Source organism: Lichenostomus cassidix, chromosome 18 (genome assembly GCF_008360975.1).
Source record: "Lichenostomus cassidix isolate B80296 chromosome 18, HeHo_3.0, whole genome shotgun sequence".
NCBI classification, from domain to species: Eukaryota; Metazoa; Chordata; class Aves; order Passeriformes; family Meliphagidae; genus Lichenostomus; species Lichenostomus cassidix.
The window spans coordinates 3,224,785-3,250,848 of record NC_139498.1 but is presented as its reverse complement, the minus strand read 5'-3'; the positions used below and the strand labels follow the sequence as shown (position 1 = coordinate 3,250,848).

General features: G+C 56.3%; 1 protein-coding gene across 11 annotated transcripts in view; it reads right to left on the bottom strand.

Moving 5' to 3' along the window:
- Window positions 1-26,064, bottom strand: part of RBFOX3 (RNA binding fox-1 homolog 3) — a 138,096-nt gene that overhangs the window by 93,113 nt on the left and 18,919 nt on the right. For 5 of the 11 annotated variants that reach the window (XM_085077509.1, XM_085077511.1, XM_085077510.1 and 2 more), the window contains exon 1: window positions 13,398-13,579. The exons of 1 other annotated variant lie outside the window; for it this stretch is intronic. The gene's annotated coding sequence lies outside the window, so the exon portion shown is untranslated. Of the gene's footprint in view, window positions 1-13,397; window positions 13,583-22,493; window positions 22,739-26,064 lie in introns of those variants that run through there. 5 more of the 11 variants (XM_085077512.1, XM_085077508.1, XM_085077505.1 and 2 more) reach the window with 3 other exon arrangements.

Here is a 26,064-nt window from a genome sequence, read left to right as displayed (position 1 = left end):
CAGAGCATTTCCACCCAAAAGTGAAAATCTGGGGATATGGGCCAGGAGGGAAAGGCTACAACAGCAAGGATGCTCCAGGTTGTGCCAGAGGGAACCTGCTTGAGAGGACCATGTGGAGAACTGGGTGCTCCTGCTGATTTCTGCCTCAAGCAGAGGCACCCCACCACGGGCTTCTCCCCAGCAGCTTGGTGGGTGCCATTCCTGCTGGCACAGCCACAATCCTGCACATGGAACAAGCCAACAACAGGCAATCACTCCGAGCCACTAATCCTCACTCAGTAAATCACCTGTAAAGGTGAAGGGGCCACAGCCACTGGCAGCTGTCAGGAGTCCCACAGGCAGAGGCCACCCCTCAGTTCACCCCAGCCCATGGCTGCTGGGCCACTGGTGCCACAGACAGGGATCATCCCCAGGGCTCAGCAGCATGGGGGGAGCAGCATCCCTCCCTTTTCCCCTCCCTCCATGAGCTCATCCTCTGCCCAAATCACTCTCCCCCTACCAGGAACAGCCTGTATGATCTCGCCCTCTCTCCTATTTACGTATAAGCCAGGCTGACAACTCCTCTTCATCACGGTGTCAGAGCCTTCCTCGGCGGCCATGCATCTCAAGCAGGAGAGCACCATAAATATTGCATAGGAGGTGTTTCTAATCTAGTTACAGGCTCAGCCTCTCACACTCTTCCATCAGGAAGCCTTGGATTGAAATTGAAGTGTATTAGTATAATTTCATCAGGTTTTATTAAGCCTGGGGTCTCACGTTTTTGATATATAGTTTTAATTAAATTTTAAGTCAAAGAATGCAGTAGCTCATATTTTATCTCACCATGGCACATCAGGAGAAGGCAGTTAATCAGCACGTACCAAAACTTCCCTTTGCCCGTGATGAACGGGCAGAAACTTTGCCAGCAGAGCCCAACTTCCCTCCATCACTCATAGCCCAACTGAGCCCCCGCCCAGCTCCAGCTCAATTCCCATTCCCGTGCTCTCCTGCCCTCCCATGCCAGCACTCCCGCAGGAGCACATGCAGGTGGGAGGAAGGGAAAAGCCTCCGGACAAAGCAGGGAAGAGGGAAGGTGGCCCAGAGGAGCTGGCACTGGGGGCTGTTCCCGGCTGGGCTCAGCAGCAGCAGCTGCCACTGGCAGCAGGAGAGTGGGCACAGACCCAGGAGCAGGTCCTGGCAGCACTGGAGAGGCCCTGCCTGCACTGCTGCCCATGTGTCCTGCAGGAACAGAGCCAAGGGCTGGCTCCAGCGCTGGGACAGACCTTCACCTCCCCTCAGGGCAATCATGGGGCTCTGGGCTGAGCCATGTGCTGGAGCCAGGGATAGTTCCCTCCATCATGGGAAAACGGAATCCCAGCCCTCAGCTGTGGGGACTGCCTGAGCCCCCAGTGGGTGCCCCGTGGGTGCAGCAGCCCCTCAGGGATGGTACAGCTCTGGCAGCTGCCAGCTGCACGTCGGTGCCAGGAGCATCACCAGCATGGTGCACTGCTTTTGCTAAGAACAGTCTGGGGACACAAACCGTGGGGTCTGTGCCTTCTGCCAGCAAGAGCAGCAGATGCCATCACAGCTGGCACTGCCGTTGCCCTCACCTCATGGCTCCCTGCCCAGGGAGGGCTGTGACTCCCTGGGGACCCAAGGCCACAGTGGTGCCAGATTGCTCACAGGTCCTTGGGAAAGGCTGATTCATCCCATCTGGAAGGAACCACAGCACAAGACAGAGCAGAGGCAGCTCACCCACCACCCACCACTTCGCCTGGGCATCATGATACGTCTGGCTGCAACTGTGCCCTCCCCACACATGGCTGGGGCGACACAAGCACATCACGTCAGCCCCCACACACCTCCCCCAGTTGGGAGCACGGCAAACCCTCTGCTGCCAGCCCCAGACAGGCTGGAGTCTCCAGAGTCCTGAACCAGAGCATCACCACACACCCCCAGCAGAACCAGCCCCAGCAGCAGAGCTGGGGAGACATGAGCTTTGGGGACACACACAACACACTCCCCCATATATGTGCCACCACTGCCTTAGCTGGGGACAGAGATCTCAGAGGATTCCTGAGGATGGAAACAGTCAGCCCAGAAACATCTCAAGTCCTGGAGCTTCCCTGGCGTGGAAAGAGGAAGAGCTGAGCACAGACCTGTCTCTCCCAGTTGAGGTGCTGAAAAATTTATCATTGAACTTGCCAAAATGAACTCAATTAAAAACCACTTTAATGGTATTACATTAAAAAAAATAACTCTCATCTTTCCCACACCAAGGTCCCCATCTGGAAGAGCAGCAGAAACCAGCAAGAGCAGCATTACAGGGGACAGGTACAGCCCTGCTAGTGACAGCCAGTGCACCCCAACAGGGCCAGGTGCCCATGGACCATGCTGTCCCTGGGGGGATAAGGGACCACAGGAGGTCTCAGTGCTCTCTGGGACCTGATCCAGCATTCCACTGCCTCCCAGGATAACCACATCCTATCTCGGGGAACAGCCGATGCTCACAGCCAGTGTGACAGCACACGGCTATGGCGCCATCGCCGACGACAGCAACGTCCTTGCGACGAGGAGGGAGGGAATCCCAGGACGAGCAGGAATGGTTCTGCTCATCAGCTGCAAGACTGATAGACTTGGGGGGTGGGGAGCGTGTTTTGCATTTCCTTCCTTCTCCTTTGCAAAGAAACACGGATTTGGGGTTGGATTTGAATTTCATCCAGAAGAAAATAATTTCATTTGAAAAGGAAGCTGTTGGATTGCTTAACACGCTCCCATTGAAACAGGATTTGAGGCATAGAGAGAGTTTTGGGCCAAGCAGCCCCATTCCTGCTGCATCACAGTGTGTGGGTTACCCTGGGACCCACCAGCCTGAGAGGAAGGAGCATCCTGTCAGCACCTGGGCAGCACAAACCCCAGCACAGCCAGTGCTCAGCTCCGAGACTGCACCAGCAAAGGCTTACCATGCACAGGGGCTGCAGGAATCACTGCCAGGGCGTTCCTGCCCCAAAACCCACAGCTCACAGTACACAACACCCAAGCCCTGCTCCTGCTGCACAGCATCAGCGCGGCGGCTGCCCACCTGCATCCCAATACCCACCCCAGCACCGGTGCTGCCAGGGGGGCTGCGGTTGTGGTGCCACCAGGGGCCTGTAGGTGCCTGTGCCGAGGCTGCAGATCAATTTTAACTGGGCAGCAAGAGAGCAGGGCAGCACGAGCTGGCGAGCGAGCGCGCTGCGTGTCATTCCGATGTGTGTATTTATATCCTTCCCCGACGCAGCATCCCTTTGTAAAGGCACGGAGCGTGTACAGGCAGGGCTGTCAGTTCAGCGGCGTGTTACAAGTGTTTGATATGGAGATTTTGGCAGTGGGAATGGATGTACCTCGCTGAGAGGTTTATGTAAAATGACAGCTTCTGGAAAATGAAGCACTCAGATATAAAAAAAAGAAAAAAAAAAAGAAAAAAAGAAAAAAAGAAGAAAAGTACAAACAAAAGAGAGGGAGGGGAGGCCTTCACTCGGGGAGGCCAACGCAGCTCTCTCCTCCCCGCTGGTCCCAAGCAGGTCGCACCCCAGCCAGCAGCAGCAGCACCCACCCGACCAGCTCGGCTTGGCTGGTTCATCTTCCACACCCGCGCTCCCCCACCTCGGCCACTGCCCCATTTCCATCCCATCCCATCCCTCGTCCTCTCCCCTGTTTACGGGCTGAGCCTTTCATCGCTGCTGCGCGTGGGCGTGCGCGGGCGGCGGGAGGAGGATGCCTGGGAGCGCTGCTGTCAGCGGGCCGGGAATGCTGCAACTCCTGCCATGGCAGGCTGGGACAAGGGACACAGCACCACCAGGGCCAGACACTGGCTGGTCTCCACCCCGGGGCTGGCATGGTGGGATGCTGTGCCAGTACGCCCCGAGCCACACCTGGGACAGGGGGATGCAGTGCCAATGAAGCCATGCAGTGTCTGGTCCCCCCATCACGGTGCCATGCTAGGGGACGATTCTGAGGTCCACAAGCAACTCCAACACCCATCAAGGAGCTTGCACTGGCAGACGCTGCTAGTGGAAGCCCAGCTGAGGCCAGAGGCACCACAAGAGGAATAGATGCGATCCCACCTCCAGACAGATCCAGACCCCGGTTCCCTGGGGAGTGTTTTCTCCCTCATGAACTCCCACCACGCACCTCACCTCAGCCAACTCCAGCTGTGGGTGGGAGGGAGCCAGCGACAAGCACCCCTGGACAGGGCCATCTCACCCGGGAAGGAACATGGCAGCAGCACCCAGCGAGGCCAGAGTCTGGCTCATCCTTCGGAAGCCGCAGCCAGCTCCTGCCTTCAGCTTTACACCCTCCTCCACCCCGTGTGCCCGGCAGGGATCCGTGCCATGGCCGAGGTGGAAGCAATTCCTGCTGCAGCTATAATGATCCATAAAGAAGCTGACTTGTTTCTTACCTCTCTGAAATGAAGGATGGTGATTACCCTCCATCCCAGTCCACAAAGCCTAATCCAAATTGATGGCCTCCCAGAGATTGCTTCTCTTGCCTCTCACCAATCCAATACCCAGCTCCCCTACACACATCTACTCAGGAGCAAAACGTCAGCGTAATTCACACAGGCTCCGGATGGAAAGGCCATTTATCCTGCAGGAAAGGCTCCTGGACAAGACATTACATTAACGGCACGTTAGGGAGAGGTGGCAGTGCCAGCCTTGCCTTCCTCCAGGCCACAGGCAGCAGGGCAGGGATCTGCTCCAACCACCCCAAGAAGGAACACCTGTAAGAAGCCCCTCTGCAAGGTGTGAAGGTGCTGAGGAGCAGCAGCACAAGGGCAGTGCGGGGCTGGGCACAGCTCTGGCTCGCTATAAATATCCTGGAGCAGGAGTGACAACAAAGGCGACAGCTAAACCACCACCATCCACCCTGGCAGCACAGCACAGCACAGCCACCCAGGGACCTGCCCTGTCTGTCCCCCCACACCTGAGTGAGACCTCGGAGAAAACACCCTTTGATGTCCCATAAGGACAGGATCCTGGCACATGTGTGTTTGTCCCTTGGGCATAGCTGGTCTTGCAGGTGCCCAAGCAGCAGGGACCTGGCAGGCTAGGCAGTGAGGGACTCTCAGGCACAGGCACCAGGACACAAACCCACGGAGATGGCAGCTCTGTCCCTGGAGCACTAGGCTCAGGCCAGTTGGCTCCACCGTCTCTAAGGATTCATGTCACTGAGAGCCTCTGCTGACCTTGGGCATCACTGAACAGAAGCCCTGGAGTCTCCAGCCTCCAGCTGGGCAGTGAGGGCTCCTGCAGCCTGACCTCAGGCCGTGAGCCGCTGAACACACGTGTCAGCCCTCCCTTTGCTGCTCCAGATCTCCTCATTCTGCTGCACCGCAGGTGTGCATGGCACTCGGAGCCAGCGCGGCCGCCGAGCCCCGCCAGGAGAGCCGGCTCTCTAATTACACAGATAACAGCAAATCATGACAACAGACCACCGTGGGGACCAGCGGGGACCGCTGCCACTCTGACAGCAGGGGCTCCGGGCCTTCCGACAGCTCCGTCACTCCGTGCTCGCTCCCAGCAGCCATAGGCATGCAGCCCCGGAGAAAAAACAGGAGAAGGAGGGAGACAGGAGTGGAGTCTCCTCACCTGCTGCCCACTACAGCCCTTCTCCCTGGTACTGCAGTGCACTTGGCTGCTCCCTGGGCACCGAGGAGAGGTCCCATCCAAAGAGACAGGCGGGAGGGATGTGCAGGATGAGGCAAAAGCCATGGCACCATCTGCCCTGTGGGGCACCGGGAACCACTGTGAGCCCTTACCTGCGTGTGCTGGGACACCCCTGGCACACACCACCCACAGCCAGCACCAGGGCAGGGAGTCCATGGAGCCGGCACACCTCGCCCCAGGAAGGGACACCCCATCCCGGCTCTCCCCAGCGGCTCCGGCATTGACCGAGCACCCATCTCACCCTGAGGGAAATTTCTGTGGTGAGCAGCTGGAGGAGGACTGTGCAGAGCCGGGGAGCCGGGGGGAGCCCGGGCAGCCTGACTCACCGGCTGCCATCGCTCCCACCCTGCGTCAGGTGGGCGGCTGCGCCGGGAGGGGCTGAGTGGGGATGCAGGAGAGGGGGGGCTACGGGGAGGGTATCCCCGGAGAACAAGGAAAACAAATCCAAACTCAAGCGATATTCACGGAGCCAGCACAGCCACCAACGTGCCCGACCAGCAGGAATATCCCGAGCAAAGCCATGAGGACCCAAGCACTGCTCCAATCCCCCATCCTCCCCAAAATTCTTCTTGAACCAGATGTGCCCTAGCGGTGCCAGGCCTTGGTGCATGCATGCGCATGTGTTTTCATCCCAGTCTTTAAATGAGGTCTTTGCTGAGAATTTACAATTCCCTCATGGCCTCAATCTTGCAAAGATTGCTTTTTTAACACTGTTGGGCTTTAATTCTAATAAGCCTCCTCTTTATTACGGAACCAGGTCACATTGCCTTGACACTGCGAGAAAATCTTTCATCGGGAGGGAAAATGGAGAAGGGAAAAGAGAAATAAAGGAAGGGGGGAGGAGGAGGAAGACAGGGGAGACAAACAAATAAAAGCTGCTCCCTTCAGCCCAGGGATTTTCTGACCCCGGTGAGCAGCCGGCGGGCAGGGGGAGCAGAGCCTCCCCACAGCGCTGCTCGCACCCCGGACGCGCAGGATTATTTCTGGTGCGGCTTCACTTCCCACGCACCCTCCCACCCTCCGCTGCTGAAAACGCCAAGAGGAGCAGGGGGGGAAGCTTGACAAAACTTTGACAGACAGAATGAGGACAGAGTCCAGCCCTGCCCGGACAGATGGCTGCCACAGCCAGCTCAGTGCAGGGTCCCCATTACCTGGCCGGCGCCACAGGGATGGGCAGTGGTGCAGCAGCAGTGCCAGGCGCTGCCAGTCCCGGTGCTCCTGCCAGCAGGGATCACAGCCCTGCACTGGCAGGACGCAGCACAGCTTCACCTCACCTTGCCATCCAATAACTGCTCAAGTGTCTGCTGTCCCTTCTGGAGGCTCCAGCATCGTGCCAGCACCCAGAACTAGGCTGGGGGGGCAGCTGCTGCCTCCCTGGTTCCCCAGCCTCTGGAGTTTGCCTGGCTCAAGGCACATTATCACAAACCATCTCTGTCAGTATCTTACATCACGGCCATTGTCAAGGAAATGCGCTTATCTCATACCCCACCTCAGCTCTCATCCATGACCTCCCAGCGCTGGATTGGGGCAACTCATTTGGAACTCATCAACCCCCCTGCCTCCACTGGCTCCCAGATAGTGAGGTCCTGTCAGCCAAACCACAGTGAGATGGGACTCATGGTGCTGGTCCCTGCTCTCAGTGCCTCCCACCACCTTTTCAAATCCCCACCACCCTCCCTTGCCCCACGGCAGCTTTGTGTCACACAGTGGGGGCATCCCAGGCTGTGCTGGTGCACAGCAGCGCTTGACCATGGCACATTTCATGTCACCAATGGCATCAACAGAGCATCCCCTATCCAGCCTGCAGCAGAAAAAAAAGCTCTTGGACAGCCCAGGCTGAGCCTTACCATGTCAAACAGCTCAAACAGGAGCCTTTTCCAGGATGGGCAAAGGGACAAGGCTCCCAAACCCCAGGATGACAGTGGGCCACAGCCACGGCTGCTCCAAATGTAGATGTTTAATTCTCAACACTGGCAGCTGCACTCAAGGCAGGAGAGGCAGGGAAGCCATGCACAGGGGTAACCATGGCAACTTCACGGAAGTTAAATAAAAACTTCTTTAAAAAAAGCTAACGAGGTCCCTGAATCATGCTTTATCAGCTGTGTTGCTATAAAGATCGAGATCCAGCCAGCTCAGGATTCCTAATTACTCCTGCAATATACTGGAGAGAGCTTTATTTAAAAAAAAAACTGGCTATGCATGGAACAATTTCAGCCTCTCTCCATGCTGGGATTTGCATAGTCCATGAAGCACCTTCCTGGATGGAACTGCTGCTGAGAGCCTTCCCAGGCAGCACCCGCCTGCTCATGGCTCAGGGGGCTCTGGTGGCTGCACCCCAAGCCGTGTTCTTGTGGAGGGGACACAGGGAGAGCCCCACCAGTGCTGCTAACACATCATGCCATGCCAGCACGCTGCCTCCCACCAGGAGCTTTGGGGACATAAGCATTGCCCACGTAAGCACTTTGGGGACATAAGCACTGCCCACAGGAGCATCCTGTGCACCCAGCTGGGGCTGTATCCTGGATCAGGGTGGCTGCAGCAGGTGCCCTGGGCTGCCCATGAGCCCCTCAGCCTTGGAGGATGTTCTCCAGCATCATCCACCACCCCTGCATGCTGAACACCTGCACATGGAGCCCTGCAGTCCCAACCCTGACAGAGAGGGACTCAGGCACCAGGACAGTGAAATCCTGACCTCAAGGGTCACCATCCCAGGGCCAGAAAGCAGCCAAACCAGTGTCCACCCCCAGCAGCTCACAGCCCTTGCTGCTCCCTACAGCACAGAGATGCCTTCACTGCCCACAACACAAAGCAAAGGTTCTGAGAGGTCCTGAAACCCTTTTTCCTGCAAAACAGACTCTTGGACAACCCCAATAAACCCTGAAAGGTGAACAGACCCTCCCGGCCCATAAACAGACTGTGCTGGAGTGCACCCACGACCCAGCAGCACACACCCATCAGCGGGCTAGACCCCAGCACTCTTTGGGGAAGTTCCATTGAAACCCCCATTTCCATCAGTCATGGCAGCAAAGACTGCTGGAGATCTGCCAGAGCCAAAGGTTTGTCAGCAGTGACTGGGGACTTCCCAAACCCACAGATACACGACAGCAGCGCAGCCACCCCCGACTCCCCCCGCACAGTCTGAGCCCCAAAGAACACAGCACTGAGAGCTCCCTGAGCCTGGCTGGGCACAAATCCCAAAACTATCACATTTAGCCAAAGGATGCTGGGTTTTCTGCTAAGGAGAGGGCTGCACCATGAGCAGCTTTAAAGGGTTATTTGAGTCTTTATTTTCACAGCTTATGGTAAGAGTAAGTGAATTATAAGTATTATTTACTGTATTTTTAAACTCATTTAATTTAAGCTGATTCTGAATGGAAATTAGAATTCAATTAAAATGTGGGGGGAAAGTCAGCATTTTGAAGCAGATTATTAAGTAAAGCTACATTAAACACGTTGGAAGCATAAATATCTGGGAACAAGTTCTATATTTACAAGAGGATTTATTCAGCCAAGGAAGTATCATCCATGGCCCAGGAACTGAGGAACCCGTTATCAAGGTCAAGATTTTATCAGCAGGTCTCAGATTCTCACATCTGTGTTTCACCCAGAGCTTGATTAAGAGTTTAGAAGCCTGGAAAACTCTCCCTTTTGCTCCATCTCCTGCTTTAGAATTAATTGTTTATCGATCCAACAGGAGGAAAATATTCTCTCTTGCTGCGGAGGAGCTGCTGGGAGCTGAGCCCGTTGTCAAAAGTTGTTTTATCACTTCCATAAATTCCAGCTGCAGTGACTTCCTCAGCTTCAATCGCCCTGTTTCTCCGGACACACTCATAGATCCCCCTGATGACTTTGGCAGATTACAGCTCTCAGGCCACGGCCCAGATTCCCAGTTTCAGAAATCCATCAGTTTCAAATCCATCAGACTGCCCAGAGAGAGCAGCAGTGGTTCCACTCAGACTCCACTGAGTCCAGGTCCTCTTATGTATGTAAATCCCATTTTACCTCCACCTCCTGCCTGGGCAGCGCTGAGCACCAGAGGGGCACAGTGGGCACTGCGGCACAGGCAGGAGAGGAGAGAACCTGCTGGGGCTTGGAAATCCCTGTCCTCATCCTCATCCCCATCCCCGGCACAGCACCTCACAATCCCCAACAGTAGCACCAGCTTGGATTCCAAAAGAGCTTTCTTTTTTTTTTTCTTTTTTTTTTCCAGGTAGAAAAGCACCCCTGAGGGGAAATGCGGACAATCTGGCAGGGCCCACATGAGCATGCGCTTCCTTCCACATTTGGGAAAACCAACAGCAAAACACTGGGATAAACCAGCTATTCCCACCAAGGAAACCCTCTGGATCCCCTTCATCCCACTCAGGATCTGTTCTCTCAGCCCCTGAACCTCCCAGGTGACATGGGGGGCAGGAGGAGGGGACGCATCCCTAGTGGATAATGGAACAGGAAAAGGGATCCCGCGCTTCTGTGCGCTTTTCTACTCGTTAGAAATTCAATCCTGTCCAGTCAGGAAGAGACTAGGATGCCTGGAGCATCTGCGTGCGAGCAGAGCAAAGGGGAGAACTGCCTTCAGACTGGTTTATTAGCGGTTCAAAACAACCGTAATCTCAATAACTAATGAAATGACAGAGAAGACGACTTTGCTTCCTCATCTGGTATCCCAGCCTGTCAATTAATTTGCAGGAACATACATCCCAAAATACCTCAAACAGTTCCAGCAGAAAGCACTGGAACAGCACCAACAGCAGCCGCTGCTGTATGGCGAGAGGAGGGAGGAAGGAGAAGCTGCTGCCAGCAGCACCAAGCATCACAGCCCAGCCAGGAATGGAGTATCCTGATGGAAGAGCTCTCGCCTGGTGGCAGCTCCGTGGTGATACCCAAGGAGCTCCAGGCTCCCAGCACTGCACAGCTTCAGCCGCAGCTCCACGACTGCAGCACCTCCACTGCAAACCCCTCCACCTTCCCCTGGCTCAAAACTCCCCCCAGCTCCCCTTTCTTTGCCTCGGCCCTTGGAAAGGAGCAGATCAGCCATAAGGACTCATTATCCACTGAGCTCTCACCCCGTAAGGCTGTAAATTAAAAGAGAACTCAAATAAATTACGGAACTTCCCTCATGCCTTTTATTATCTCAATAACCTTCAGAGGGATTTATCCACTGTCAGCTGAGCAGCTGAGAGCTGTGCCGATGAACTAATTCAAGAAATGCACAGCTGAAAACCTTTATGCACTGAAGGAGCAAATCGGCCCAAGCTGCTTGAGAGAGGCACTGAGGGGACCCTCACACCCCCGAGAGACTAAAACCAGCTGGCTCAACCCCACTAACACACTCGCCTCCAGCTGGGGAGATCCACCTCAGCCATGGTGGCAACGGAGCTAAACTGTCCCATCCTGGGAGGGAAAGAGGAATCTTGCTGTGCAGCGCAGGGTGGCAAAGCAGCTGCAGCTACATGGAGGGACAGGCTCTGCCACCAGCACAGGCTGCCCAGCCATCCCAGCGCCTGAGATGTCATCCTGGTAATTCAGGACGACATGTTCTAGGGATGGGAGATGGAGAAACAGTGCAACTGGGAAAGAAAAAATCCAGCTCCTGTCAGAGAGGGACTGCGTGAATCGCAGAGCGTATGGAATGCGCACCACTGGCTGAGTCTGGGCAAGGAAAGCTGGAAGAGATGGTTTTCCAAAGGGAGCATCACAGAGTGCAAGGCTCAGTATCATACAACATCCTAAAACTTCCCAGACTGCCCAGGAGCAGCTGCAAAGGACAGAAAGGGATGGGACAGGCACTGCCACAGCTCTGTGGCCAAGCACAGGGTGCTCATGAGAGACGCCAGCCTTGCACCAAGTGTGCTCCCAGGGAGATGTCTGTCAGCAATGACTCCTTCAGCGCCTCAATTCCTCAGTGCCTGTCCCCACAGGGTGCCCAAACTGCCAGGGAGGAGTGAGAGCCACCACTGCCAGGCTGGGGCTTCCCAGTCCCTTTGTCCCCAAAAGAAACCAGCAGAGGTTCACATGCTGCTGCAGCCGTGCGGTTGTGTGCCCTGTGCCAGGGCTGTCTGTGGTGCTGAACAATCACACAGATCACTCCAAAGGATGGGGAGAAAAAAAAAAACCTTCAGTATTTTCTGAGAAACAACAAACAGAACCTCGGCACCTCTCTCCAGAGCCAGGAATGAGCTACGACCGACAGCCAGGTCCAGGCAGCCCTGCCAGCCCCAGCCACTGCAATCAGCCCTCCCCGAAAATTATCAACTCCAGGCTCTTTCTCCATCTGTTATCCAGAAAAACAGCTTTAATTTCTTGCTTTGTGAGGCTTTATCATGCCTCAACCATTTTAGCCTGAAAACAGGAAGCTGTTTGGGAAGCAGTGCCTTCATCTCTGCACTGTACCCAGCATGCCCAGGCCTCCAGCTCTGAGTATCACAAGAATGCAAACACCACCGGGCAGCAGGATGCACTCCCAAAACACTGATAGCTGAACCACAAGCCCCAGACATCCCAGAGAACAATGGGCACCTTAGAAGGGAAAAAGAGCAAGGCATTCCCCAATGGTGATCTGTGCCCAACCTGGGCTATGCCCCTAAGCACAGAACACGGCAGCCAGAGCTGCCCTGCTCCAGTGCCAAGGCATCTCTAGAGGCAGTGAGAGAGTGCCAAACCTTCACCAAAAGCAGCCAAAAATAGCCAGGATTGTTAATGTCACGCTCACTGGAGTGAGAAGCCGAGAAATCCCTGCTCCCCCCATCCCTCCGCCTGCACACACGCGAATGCTGCCAATGCCTTGCCAGGCTGCTCCCACTGAATGGATGGGTCTGTGCCCCCAGCTCCGGGCACTCGCTGCCCCACACCTCTGCCCCAACCATGTCTGCTTATTTCAGATCTGCCCTAACGCCTTCAGAGGTGACGCCGCAAGCGATGCTGCGAGAGCTCTGTGCGGTGCAGCTCCTGGCACGCACACCACTGGGGACCAGGAGAACGGCTGGAGAATGGCACTGGGCATTTCCACACACTGCACACATAACCCAGGTGACCCCAGAGGGCCTTCGCCATCCATCCGCCCCTCCCTGGGCACAAGCCCTGCACATACCTGCACAGGGAGCCCGTCTTGCAATGAAATTCCTGAAGACAGCCAAGGAATTCAAGAGAAGAAAGGGAAAACTGCGTCGATTGCCTGACTCTGCCCCACAGCTCAGCCAGCCCAAGCAGGAGCCTCTCTTTCTCCTCCTTTATCCAGACTCCACCTCACCTCACCCAACTTTTTCCTACAATTTACCTTCACCTGGAGGCTGTGGTGACAATTAGCGCCATATTCTCGTGAGCAGCTGCCCCTAATTAAGACATCCCTTACGAATCCTTAACACAAACTTAATGGGCCCTTCGAACGTCGCGCGTTGCCGCTGTACCGGGCCGGCTAAGCCACCGAACCCTCACGGCACTGTCGCCACGGAACCTGGTCCCGGAGCGCAGCGGAGGCCGCCCGGTGCCGGGGTGGGCGCTGCCGCCCCGGCCTCCCCCGCTCCGCCCGGAGCCGCCAGCCTTCCCCCGGGATGCGCTCCGGCAGCGCCGCCCCGGGGCTGCCGCTGTGACTCCCGGTGCGGTTCTCGGTGGACATCCCTCCCCAGAGCCGCCCCGGCGGAACTTCGCCGCCCCCGCCCGCCACCCCCCCACCCCCCGCTCCCCTCCCCGGTGCCGCCGCCCCCGGTAACTCACGCGCTCAGACGTCCCCGCCGCGGCGGCGCAGGGCGGCCGCGGGTCCCCGCCTGCCGAGCAGCATCTCCCGAGCAGCGGCGACCGGGGCAACCCGGCGGCGGGTCGGGCTCTCCGGGCTGGGTCGGGCTCTCCGGGCTGCGCTCACCGGGCCGCCTCGCACGCGGCTGCGCCCGCGCCACCGGAGCCACCGAGCGCGCGCGCCCGCCCCCGGCCCCGCCCCGCGGCTGCCGCCCCCTGCCCGGGGTCCCCTCCCTCTGCGGGGAGACCCGAGCGTGATGGGGGGGGTCGGGATCCGCTGCCCCCACCTCGCACCGTGCCCGGCGGCCGCTCCGCACACGCTCCCACCGCTGCGCCGGGAAAAGAGCAGGGTTTTGTCTGCTTCTCCCCCCAAAATGAGCCTCCAGCAGCGGCCCCGGCTCGGAACGGGCTGCCCCGGGGGTCTCTCCCTGCTCTCAACAGCATCGGGCACTGCGGCCCCGCGGCTGGTAAGGAGGAGAGACCCCTGGAGAACCCGGATCAGGGACACTGATTCCATCACTCTGCATCCACTGAGGCACGGGGTGGGATGCCCGGGCATTGAGTGGGATGACCGGGCTCATGTCAGTCCCTGGCAGGACGGCAGCGGCAGGGGGGAAGGGGATTTCCATTCCTCACTGCAAATACTGGGAAACCCAAGGCAGTGCCGGGAGCCCAGAGGATGCAGAGTTGTAGCATCCCCCAGACTCACTAAAGAAAGCTCCGTGCGTGTCTCAGCCCCTTACCCTTCCTTCCCTTTCAATCACATTTAAGGATCTCTGGGCAGTGATCCGGGCATTCCCACCGCAGCTGGAAGCTTCCTGAGGTGTTATGCAAGAGCAGACCTCTGGCATTCACGGCTCCCTCCCGTTCTCCTGCTGCTCATCTCCTCCCCTGGGAAGCCAGCGGAGCGGTGCAGACCTGCGCTATCAGACTGAGCAGACCCCGGGCTGTCAGCGGTCCTGCTCTGCCCTTTCCTGGACTCGCTGCCGGAAGGTTCCAGCTCAGAAAGAGCCATAAGCAGTGGCCACTCTGGCAGCGAGTCCCTCACAGTGGGCAGCCAAAGCCCTCCAAGTCCCCCCAGCCTAGGGAATGTCACAGCGCAGTGACAGTGACCTGCTCCTCTCACAGACCTGCTGGTATTCCTGGATGAAGCTCAGCAGCTTTTCCTGGCTCAAATGGTTTGTGTCTCTCAATAGTTAGGACTGGTGAACCTCCCCAGGCTCTATTTCCTGAGAAATATCTGGAATATATACAGCCTGCTTGAGCAGGAAGTTATCTCCTATGAGTTTAGCACAGAGTCATCTCTGAGACTTTCTCAGTCTCCTGCAGAGCCCACCCGCAGCCTCTAAAAACAGGCACTGCTTCCCTTCCCCTCACACAGCTCCACTTCCCTCCCGAGGGCTCTGAAGATCGCTCTGGACAAAACCAGCAGGGTTCTGAAGAGTCACAACGTCAGTGAGGACCATGAACACACGGACTGCGCCTCACCCATCCCCACATCTATTTTGTATGATCCACGGGTGTATTTTTAGCCCTCGGGGCCGCGGCAGCCCTGGAGCTGAGCGCAGCAGCCCTTGTTCTCCCGACAAAGGCAGAGCTCAGCCAGGCCCGCTCCTGGCTCTGCCCCGCTGTGCCGCTTCCTCACGCTTCACTGAGGCTGAAGATGCTTTAGGCAGCAGATTTGGAGAACGAGGAGCTGGGAATGCGGGAGAGCTCGGCTCTGCAAAATCCTCCCTGCATCCCAAGCCTCCGAGCTGGGTCCCGGCTGACATCCATTCCTAGAAACGCAAACTGGTTGCCACTTCGGAGGTGCAGCCTTGCGAGCGGGAGGTGCGCAAGCGGAGAGGCGCCGGTGTGGGATCGGGATGCCGGGATTGCTAGGCAACCTCGGGAGAAGGCTCGAGCCCAGGAATCGGCACCGGGACATCCGAGCAGGGAACCACCCCGAGAGGAACCCACCGGGGATCTCCAGGAGGGCAAATGTAGGAGTGTCCTCCCCGGCCGAGGGAGAGGAGGAGGAGGAGGAGCAGGCGGGGGATAATGGCTGAGGATGCACGAGAGCAGCAGCGGAGGGAAGAGCAGCCGTTGGAAACAGCACAAGGCAACAAACCCCTGCAAGGCTGTTTGTGAACCGCGGGAACAACTATTACTCTGGGAAAAATATGTTTTTCCTTTTTTCTTAGCTGATTTCACAGCCTATTTGCCATCAGGGCCTTCATTTGGGAGGCAGTCAGAGTTGTTTAAATTACTGCTGCCGGGATTTTTTTACATTTAAGGGAGACGAGGCTTTCCTCAGAACCATGGCTGGAGTACAGAGATGACAAGACCCACTGTGGCTCCATCAGGGGTTTTTCCTGAACACAGCTGCTGGAATGTGGAACCCCTCAGTCCCCAGGGCTGAGCATCGTGTCCCAGTCAGGGCAGTGCCAGGCAGCCAGTCCTGGAATCTCCTCAAGGCAACAGAGGCCACTCACTACCAGGCAAAGACATGAGACAAGGAGGCTACAGCTCACTCACATCCTCCCCCATAGCCCAGGGACCCTCAACTTTGAGGTGCCCAAAGGATGTCCAGCACTTCCTCATGACTCTGCCCAAAAAAGGGGCGTTTGCAGCATGTTCAGCTCTGACACAGCTCTGGCAGCTCAAGCCTGGACCTGCCAAGAGCTTCACCTATCAGTGCCAGTCCCACCGGAGGGCTGGGGGGCACAGTGCCAGCTGGAGCTTCCCCAGAGAGCTGCCAGGGCACCAGGTACCTGCACCACCCTTGGCTGCAATGGAGAAGGTGGGATGACATGGCAAGACCCAGGGTTGTTTTCTTGGCAAGTGTCAGATGCCCTGACCCAAAAAACCCAAAGCGGAACGTGCAATCCCAACGAGGAGCTCAACAGACACACTCAGCCTGCAAAGCACCGCGGGAGGAGCAGGGAGAGCCACGCTGATGGGCTGTGCAATAATGCTTTTTTAAATATAATTTCCGATGGATTTCATAGCTAAGTTATGTAACATAATGAGCAAATCTACAATGCAATTGTCACTGCACATTAACAGCAAAATCCTGAGCCTCTATTACACTAACAAACTTATTAAATCAGTGAACATTGCGCTGCATCAGTCAATTATTGAAACAATGCCAAGATTGGGAGAACAATCTGATATCCATTACAGGGAGCAGGAGCAGGGATGTGACCAGGGCTGCCCGCAGCGCTGCGTGCTTTAGAGCATTCCATGTATTTATGGCATCGATGGACACTTCACCTGCCGGCATTCCACAGCTGCTTCCCCTGCTCCAGGGGAGGGAATGAGCCTGAAGCTCAGACCTTGGATCCATGCTGAGAGCAGGAGGTGGATGGGGGAAGCACTGCTGGTCCCATTGCTGGGATTGCCCCAGTGCCAAGCCTCAGCGGCACCCAGGGACAGAAATCACCCTGCAAAGAGGCAAAGCCCTCGGAAAAGCGAGAGACACATAGCAGTAGGTGCTGCGGAGCACTCAGACACTGCTCCCCTCTCCCAGGTACCACCTTGGCCCCACTGCTGCCTTGATTCCCCAGCCAGAACCTCATCCCTGGCTGCCCACCCTGAACCCCTTCCCAAAGAATGCCTGGAGCAGTCAAGGGAGCAGCAGGTGGATATGGAATGGCCAGGATTCAGGAATCACCTTGCTGCCCCTCTCCAGGGAGTTGGCATGGGCTGGAGCAGGCAGGTCTGTGCCCACAGCAGAGCTTGGGCTGAGCTCATCCCTGGCTCCAGAACTACTGCCACCCACTGCCACACGTATTTCCAGGGCAGGGCACTTCTCCAGCACCAGGATGGGGCATGGGAAGGTTGGCAGGGGTTTGGCCCTGCAGCCCCCCAGTTCTCATATCCCCTTTGGCTCGGTGAAATCCTTAAGAGGCTGTTAAACATGAAATAAGGTGAGCTTGGGGAAACCTGTGAAGATGTCCACGCAAACACCTCACCAGAGCATGCCTTGCACCTCGGTGAAGTGATTTGACACAGCACTAATTATGCAAATTAATCATCAGTAAATTAGATCCTTGGTTATTTATTTATTTTGCATTCTGTGCTGCAGCCCAGCAGGAGCAGCACCCGGAGAGAGGAGCAGCTCCATTCTGGCTGGGAAGGAATGTTTGGTAGCATGTTGCATGATCTGGCCTCCCCACATTCTTTCTCAGATGAAATTCAGAATTGATTTGCTGGTATCACACTGCTCCCAGCCCTCAATATGTCATGGCAGCTAATGAACCATGCCAGGGACACATTTATAACCCACTATTAGCTGCTTCCATCGCAAAGAGATTTTTTTTCCCTCTTTGCTCTGATATTCTAAAACTTAAAAAGACAAACCAGACATCACACATACAGAGAAAAACCCCAATCACCAGTAACACCAAAATGACCACCAGCAAACATGTTTCCTGAAAGTCAACTACTTGCATGATTCCCACCTTCCCTCTTGGATCCAGCTCTCAAGTAGCCACAGAAAAGGCCCTGGACAATCACCCAAAATACCACTGACTTTCCCCAAGTTCCTCCCCAGCTTCTGCTCCCTCCAGGCAGACCAGAAAGGAAGGGGCTTCCACACCCTGCTCCCTCCTCCCCACAGCAGCAGCTGGAGCTGGAATCTCGCTCCAAAGGAGCCCTGGCTTGGAGCAGGGAGCCGATGTTGGGGACAGAACTGGAAAGGCCCAGGAAGACAGAGGCATTCCCCTTTACTCCACCCTGCATCCACGCATCAGGATGGCAGCGACAACTCTATCGGGGGAACAAGAGCTAATTAAATTTACTGGGATCATTGAGGAGGAAATTATTTAATATTCTGCATGGAATTTAATATCTGAAAGCATGAATGGCCTTGTTTCATCAGAGATCTGCTCCTTCCAAACATTCAACTTTACTTTTCGCAGGCAGCCGGGCCGCCGAGGGACAGGCAGGGACAGGGTAGGATGCTGCCAGTGGGAACTGTGCTTCCAGAGCCAGGGAGAAACAAACAGCGGGAGAGCGGAGCGACGCTGGAGCCGCGGCCGCATCCTCAGGTGCTCCCGATGGAACAGCAGCTCTGCCATCCAGGGAGAGCAGCCTCCCAAGGGGCTCTGTTGGCTCCTCTGTGGGAGGATCCTCCTGTTACCATCCACCGTTGCTTCCACACAGAGCTGTGGCTGCTCTGGTGAGCGCCTGTGTCCCGTGGGGACCTCGGCTTGTGACCTGACGCTGTCACCCAGTGCCATGTCAGCAGCCAAAAAGGTGCTACTTCTGAACCCCTCAGTTTGCTTCTCCATCCGAAGAGGAGCCAGGGTGTGCACACCCGAATCCCAGGGTTCAGGGAGAGGAGAATTTTACCACAGGGAACCTTCTTGTTGGCTGTGTGTCCCTGTGGTGCTGCTGACCTGCATCACCCTGAGCACCTTCTGCACTGCAGGAGGATCCCAGCACTGTTTCCCCACAGTCAGTGCTCATGGCTTCTCAGCTTCTCCTGACTGCAAGGACCCTCCTGGTCCCAAGCTTCTCCTGGCTGCAAGGATCAGGGATGCAGAGTGCCAGGCAGGATGTGGGACACCATCAGCCACCTTCCTGCCCATGCAGGTGGGGTCCCCCACCTGAAGGAAGGCTTGGGGGGCTCCTGCCCGTGCAGGAAGGTGGCTGGGACACAGCAGGAGCAATGCTCTTGGCACAGTGAGTTTCCCTGGTGCAACTCAACAGGAGCTGCCCTGTTCCCTGCAACCTGGCTCCTTCCGTGGCTCTTAATGATTTTTTTACAAGCAAAATGTCAGACTCCGCTTGCTTCTGTTAAGGAGAATCCAGGGATCACTTCCCAATGGCCCCCGAGTGCCATCCTCCAGCCCCATGGCACCCAACACAGGCAGGGCATCTCCAGCCCCACCAAGCCTCCCTTCAGGAGCCCACATAACCCAGCTTCCACCCAGCCAAGCCATTGTCTACAATCCCCCCTCCCTTGGGCCAAACCAGCTGCAGGATGTGCCATTCCACAGAGCTGAAGGACATGGCACAGACCCTTGGCATAACCAGCATCTCTATGGTGGAGCAAGAGCCACCAGGGCTGGGCTCCCCCAAGAACTTACCAGCCTTGAGCAGGAGACCCTCAGCTCCAGCCCCTCTGGCTCGCTGGTTCCCTCTCTTTGCCCTGATAACGTCTCTTTCCCCTCACACACGTGAAAGTGATGATAATTAGCAAACATTTTGCTTCTGTATTTGTGTCACCAATACTTCCAGCTAACTCCTATAGCTGCCAGCATGGAGGCACTAATACCTCCGTGAAAGACAAAGCAATTATTTCTAAACATAGCTTGTTCCTTGCATTGTCACCACCCCAACCACCCAACCCCTGGGCCGCTGTCAGCATCTTCCTCTAACTAGCAGGGGGGAAAAGAAAGATCTTTTTTTCCCCAGAAAGCATATCCCGTGGCATCAAGCAAACCAAGACACACACAGACCCTTGCATTCCCCAGCCCTGCAGCACCCAGCCAGCACTTTGGCAGAGTCAAGGTGGGGAGTGACACGAGTTTGGCCACAGCTGGAGGGACATACAGGCATCACCCAGGGACAGCAAGGGAAAGGACATTGTCCTGACCAAGGTTAAGACTCTCCAATGCCTTGCTCCCAAGCTCTGGGGCTGCTCTGAGCCCCACAGCAAATGCTGACTGTGTGACAGGGACCTCATCAGGCACAGCAGCCCCGCAAAGAGATGCCCATTTTCAGGAGGGAGAAGGGATATGCCAAGCACAGATGGCAGGAGCTGGCTCTCCCATGTGCTCCAGAGCATCAGCCCCGTTCAGCCACCCAACTTCTCTGCCTCAGCAAGTCCTCCTGCTTCTCCCCAGGTGACAGACATGCCACAGCCTGACCCAGACAGAAGCACATTCACTGTGCTCCAGTGTCTCCAGCTGGATGGAGACAGGGTGTCTGCCACAGGACCCTCTGCAACACCAGACCTTGTTATCCTGTGGGTCTGCTTTCAAGAAATTAAAACGAGCCATAAAATGACAAATAAAGTGAAATAAGGGATGTAAGGAGCAGGGAGAATGTAAATGATGGCATTGGCATAAGTACAGCACCCACAAAGTGCCTGTCCCCATTGGTCAGCACTGCCCTAAGGAGGGGACACAGCTCATGCACGGGGGTCCCTGCCCCCCTCTCTGAGGTGCCCATCCTATGGAGCCATAAGGGGTTCAGAGACCTTGAACAAGATGTGGTATCCCCAGCCCTTCCCTTCCAGTTGGCACAAAGCCCCCAGACCCATGAGCAGCCCCTACCCCAGCCAGGCACATCAGCCCCAGCTCAGAAGGCACAGGAAGGGAGAAGAGCTGCAGAGTTAATGAGCAGAAGCAGGCTCCCCACCAAGAGCTGAAATGAGCCAGTACCTGGAGGCAGCACACCTGGGTGACCTACATACCACCGCTGATGGAATATTTAACGGCGCTTTCTAATGGCTTGGGCACGGAGAACCTCCTGGCTCTTGCATGTAATGAAGCCTCTGTCTCCATCTCTCCTGGCCTCAGCTCCCAGAAGGGTTTATGGGAACAGGTGGAGGCTGAGCAGGGAGAACAGGAGCGGGAGCTACACCCTGGCACTGAAATTTTGGCCAGATGCTCACCAGCATCCCAAATGCTCATACAGCTCCCAAAGCGAGGGGCTCTCAGCCCTGGGCAGGGCACCAGGATCCTGCTTTGCTGCTTCCCATTCCATCCCAGTCACATCCTTCCACATCCATCCCCTGCCCAGAGCTGCCCAGGCACCTCCATCCCCAGCTGCTACAGGGGAAAGTGTCAGGGATGCTCAGAAGCCACCCACATCACCAGCTGGTCCCAGGCGATGGAACCAGCTCCAGATATGCTACACCTGCAGCTCCCATCCCAACCTCAGAGCAGCCTCCCAGGGGAGGGGACCCTGGAACACCTCTGAGCCAAGGAAGGGGGGCTAGCTCCCTGTGAACTGCCCTTAAAAATATTTCCATAACATTTCATAGTCAACCTGCGGTACCACCTCCAGTAATTAACAGCTACATTTTAATTAAACATTGATTAGCAACTAATTAGTCTAATGATTAGTCACCTGAAGGAGACAAAGCAAAATACTGGGGCTGCCAAGATAGGAGCCTGAGAAGGCAAATGATGAAAGATGAGAGGCAGCTGAAATTCCTCCTCTGCTTCCCTCTGGGCCAAATATTTCCTCACCGTTTGGTCCTTTAAAGATGAAGCTTCGAGGTGAATTTTCCTAATTGTGGCAATTCTGTCAGAGTCTCAAGTGAGTGGTGGGGAGGAGACTGAGTTATTTCATCTTTCCCATCACATCTCAGACTGTTAATGCAGCTAAAGAACCTCTCCCTGCCCGAGGAGACTCAGTCTGTCACCATAACAAAGTCAAGGGAGACTTTTGTGCCTTCAGTCCTGCAGAGCCCCGAGGAGATCATGTGGAGCACGGGAAGGCCTGGGCAGCAGCACTGCCTGTGGCCAGCACACCCCTCAGACTCCTCCATCATTCTGTTTCTCAGAAAGGTGAGACCTGGTCAGTTGTCCCCTGCCCACTGGAGGGGTCCTGCAGCATTCTGCTCCCCCTCCCCACAGAACTGCCACTGCCACACGGTGTGCAGGGCTCTGTCAGAGCCACCTGAGTGACCCTGGGGATTCCCAGGCTCTGGGACAGAGGAAAAAAGTGAAAGAAAAAGCAGAGCCCTCGGTGGCAGCTGACAGGGCATGGCACAGCCGTCCCGAGTGTTTGGGGAGGTTACAAGGAGAGGGAAAGGGTATAAAACTGTACAAAAAGAAAGGACAAAGAATCATCAGGCATCACCTCCCCTCGAGGGATCGGGGCTGGGGACCCTCTGCCCACACGTGGTGACATCCTGGAGTGAACCTGGGGACCTCCTGCTTCACCGTGCCACGCGTTTGCTACCCACACTCATCCCGCCCCAGGACCCCCAGAACCTCGGCGGTGCTACCTGCAGGTCCCCGCAGGCTGCCGAGCACCCACCCCACCGCGCCCTCCCGCAGGACATCAACTCATGCCACCCCAAAACACCCCCTGGCACTACCCCGCCCGGCGCGGCCGCGGCTGTGCACTTACAGGAGCCGGAGAGCCGGGCCAGGTGCCACCAAGCAGAGTCCCCCCCGTGCCGAGGGCTCGCGTTCAGCCCGGTGCTCCGGAGCGAGCTCCGCCGGTGCCTCTCCCGCTCCTCCCGAGCGCCCACGCGGCTCCGCTCGGAACGGGCGGCGGGGCTGCTCCTCCGCCCCCCCACTCATTTACCGGGGCGGCGCTGCATGAGGGTGTTTATTATTTCACTGGTCCCTTTTGTGAGATAATCCTATTTACCTCCATCACTTATGCCTCAGAAAATCACTCCGGCTGAGGGTTATGAAAGCACTCACAGCCGCGCTCCCCCGGCGCTCCGCAGCTCCCTGCCCCCGCCGGCTGCTCTCCCCAGCATCCCCGGCAGCTCTGCAGACCATTCTCTCTGTCCTTTCCCCAAGTGTCTTCGCCCTCATGCAAGTTTGAGCCTCTTCGGGTCTTTCATCCTGTCCCTACTCATTTCAAGCTCCTCTCGGGAGTTTTACGAGAAGGTGAAGCAATAATGTTGGGTATTATTAGTGTAGGGAGGTTGAGCCAAGCCTATACTGGATCGGACCCATCTGAGAAGGACCAGGGAGGCCATGGCACAGAGGTGATGCCTCAGGACACCCTGGGCATCTCTCCCGCTGCTCAGGCACAGGAAAATCCGCCAGGGAGGTCACCCAACGGCAGAGGCTGGGCAGGATGGGGTGGGCCAGGCTCAGCAGGGGATAATGTGATTCAGGAGCCACTTTCTGCAGCCCAGCCTGGCCGGCAGGACCAGGGCAGGAGCCTCTGAGCCCTGGGGGAGTGCGAGGACCCGCATCAGGGGCAGGAAAGGTTAAACCAAACCCTCACCCTGTGCCTCCGCTGGCAGGGCTGAGGTACACTGATTGCCTCACGCATCTCCTCACACTGGGATCGGTGCAATCAATGGGGTCAGGTCAGGCAGGCCATGCTGGGAAAAGCCCCTGGTCTCCCTGTCCCTGCCCACGCTGACCTAGAGGACCCAGTTACACCCAGCTCCCACACTGGAGCCTCATCCAGCTGAAGGCGTTGAGCTCTGGCAGCAGGAGAGTCAGCAGCTCTGGCTGCGGCTGTTTCATGCTTCTACAAAGCAATCTGCTCCTTGGGCTCCTCTGTTCCTCCCTCTTATGCAACTGTACAAAATGTAGAGGAAAACAATCCCCTGGATGCTAATTTATCCGAGGAGCTCGAGCAGCTTTGCACAAGGCAGCAGTTTCAGCAGGAAAAAAACAAAGGGAACAGCCATGTCTGAAAAGCTGCTCCTGAAATCTGCCCTGCCTTCTGGGATCCTGCCCTGCCCAGCTCCCCACAGGGGTCCCTGCCCACATTCCTGCCCACATCCCTGCTTCCTACATCCATACTGGCATCCCTGCCTGCATCTCTGCCTCCTGTCTGCTTCTTGCCTCCATCCCTGCCTCTTGTCCCCATCCCTGCCTCCATCCCACTCTGCCCGCCGGGCAGGGCTCTGGCTCTGCTCACCCACTCAGAGAAGCAAACTGGGGGTGGTGGGATCCAACATCAAACTATCCACCCGCCCTGGGGCTTTGGGTGCTCCGAGGTGTGAATCCCCAGGGATGCGTGGGGAGATCCCAGCAGCTGGCCCAGCCTCAGCACTGCTGTCAGGCTGGCACTGGGCTGCCCACACAAGCCTGGATGATCACCTGGGAGGTACCTCAGGGTACCTGTACTGCTGTGGCCAGGACAGCAGTGCTGGGGGCAGCTGTTCCATGTTCCCAACGCTGCCCCACACACACAGCCTGAGCACCCCACAGCTCCTCACCATCAGATGCTCCTGGTGTGGGGACCTCTAATAATTACAGGTTTCATGGTGCAAACCAAGGTTTGAGAGCAGCTGAGGCAGGGGATTGATTTCTTGGTTTGTTTTAAGTGCAGCTAATGTAATAGGTAATTTATTTAAATTGATAGGACAGAGGGAAACTATGTTTTTCTCTTCTCTGAAAGGATTCTGCTGTGTTAGGTGACCCAGGCAAGCTACAGAGCTGGGCTGAGGGCCTGACACATCCCGATAGCTGCCTTGATCAGCGTGTCATATTTTTCAATTCATTACAGCCATTTTAGCAAACTACCACTATGGATTTTTTGTTACAACAGCTCTTACTGTGTTAGTTATGTCCGAGCTGGTACCTGCCTTAACCAGATACAGCAAAGCTTTCCCTCCAGGAAGGGGTCAGGGATCCCCACAATTCCCCAGCTGACCAGAGAGATGGGGTGAGGGGTCCTGCAGTGCAGGCAGCCCAGTCCAGGGACTTGTCCTGATACCAGAGCCTGTTCCTGGCTGAAGCTGTCATTTAAACCTTTCTGGGATGTGCTGTGTGATGCTCAGAGCCACCAGCCATGTGCACAGCAGAGCAGGGAGGGCAGGGAGCACACCTGGGCTGTGAGTGAGGCTCCAGCACTTTTGGGAATCACCCTTAGCACTCTCCACAAGATCCCTGGTTGTGCTGAGACTCAAGCAGCACATCACCATGATAACTCCATTAATGAGTAAATCACTGTAATTCTGCACCCGGCTCTTCTGATCCATCCTGATGAGGACCTTCCCCTCACTGCCTCAGGGGTGTGGGGATATATCCTGCAGGCACAGAGCCCTAGGGAAGGGGACAGGCTCTGGGAGGGCTGCAGGAGAGTCCTTCCCTCTGGATCCCCCCCGAAGCCCTGCAAGCTGTGTCTGCAACCCCAATAAGAGGCAATAAATAGGGAAGGAGCAGGGGGCTGAGGTGGGGGGCTCAGCCCTTGGTTGAGGCTCCTTGGCATCTCCATCACTGCCCTGGCTCTGCACCCACAGCAATCCCAGAGCCTCCCCAGCCCCCCCAGCTCCCGGCAGGAGCCAGCCCATGGCTCCTGGTGACAGGTTTATAGCTGATGCTGCTCAGCGTGTCTCCCGCCGGCTGCAGGCGATCCCACTGCTGCCACTGCGGCTGCACCGAGCTCGCTGTAGATCTGATTACGCGATAAGGAGAATCAGAAATGCAACTTGTTGCCTATTTCCCGGAGTAATTAATTTCATCTGTATTGAACAAATGACATAATTTGAGGATTTCTGGGTTATGGATTAAGTAAAGACCAGATGAGAGCATCCTCATTGGCACAGAGATTAATTAACAGTGTGAAGTGAAGCAAGCTCTCTCCTCTCCCTTGGCTGCTGCAATTTTAATCCACCTGCCCTGCACTGTCCTGCCGTGGGAAGCAGCACTGCCATCGATTGGGGCAGGGGAGCTCGGGCCAGCACTCCTTCCCACACCAGGACACTGGGGAATGCCAAGGAATAAAGCCACACTTCATGCTTCCTAAAGGCTTCCTTCCCCTGTCTGGGTGAGCACTCCATGATCCATCTCCTCCATGCCCACCTCCATCTCCTCCTCCTGGAACACAGTCTCAGGCCAAAGACCTCCCCACACACACCTTCAGCTTCACTGAAGATTTTCTGTGTGGGACCAGGCAAACGGGGCTTGGTGCAGCGTTTATTCATGAGCCAGGCATTTATTTAATGTGCCTTGCGATGCAGGATCTTTGATCCAGAGCAGCACCTAATTAATTATTT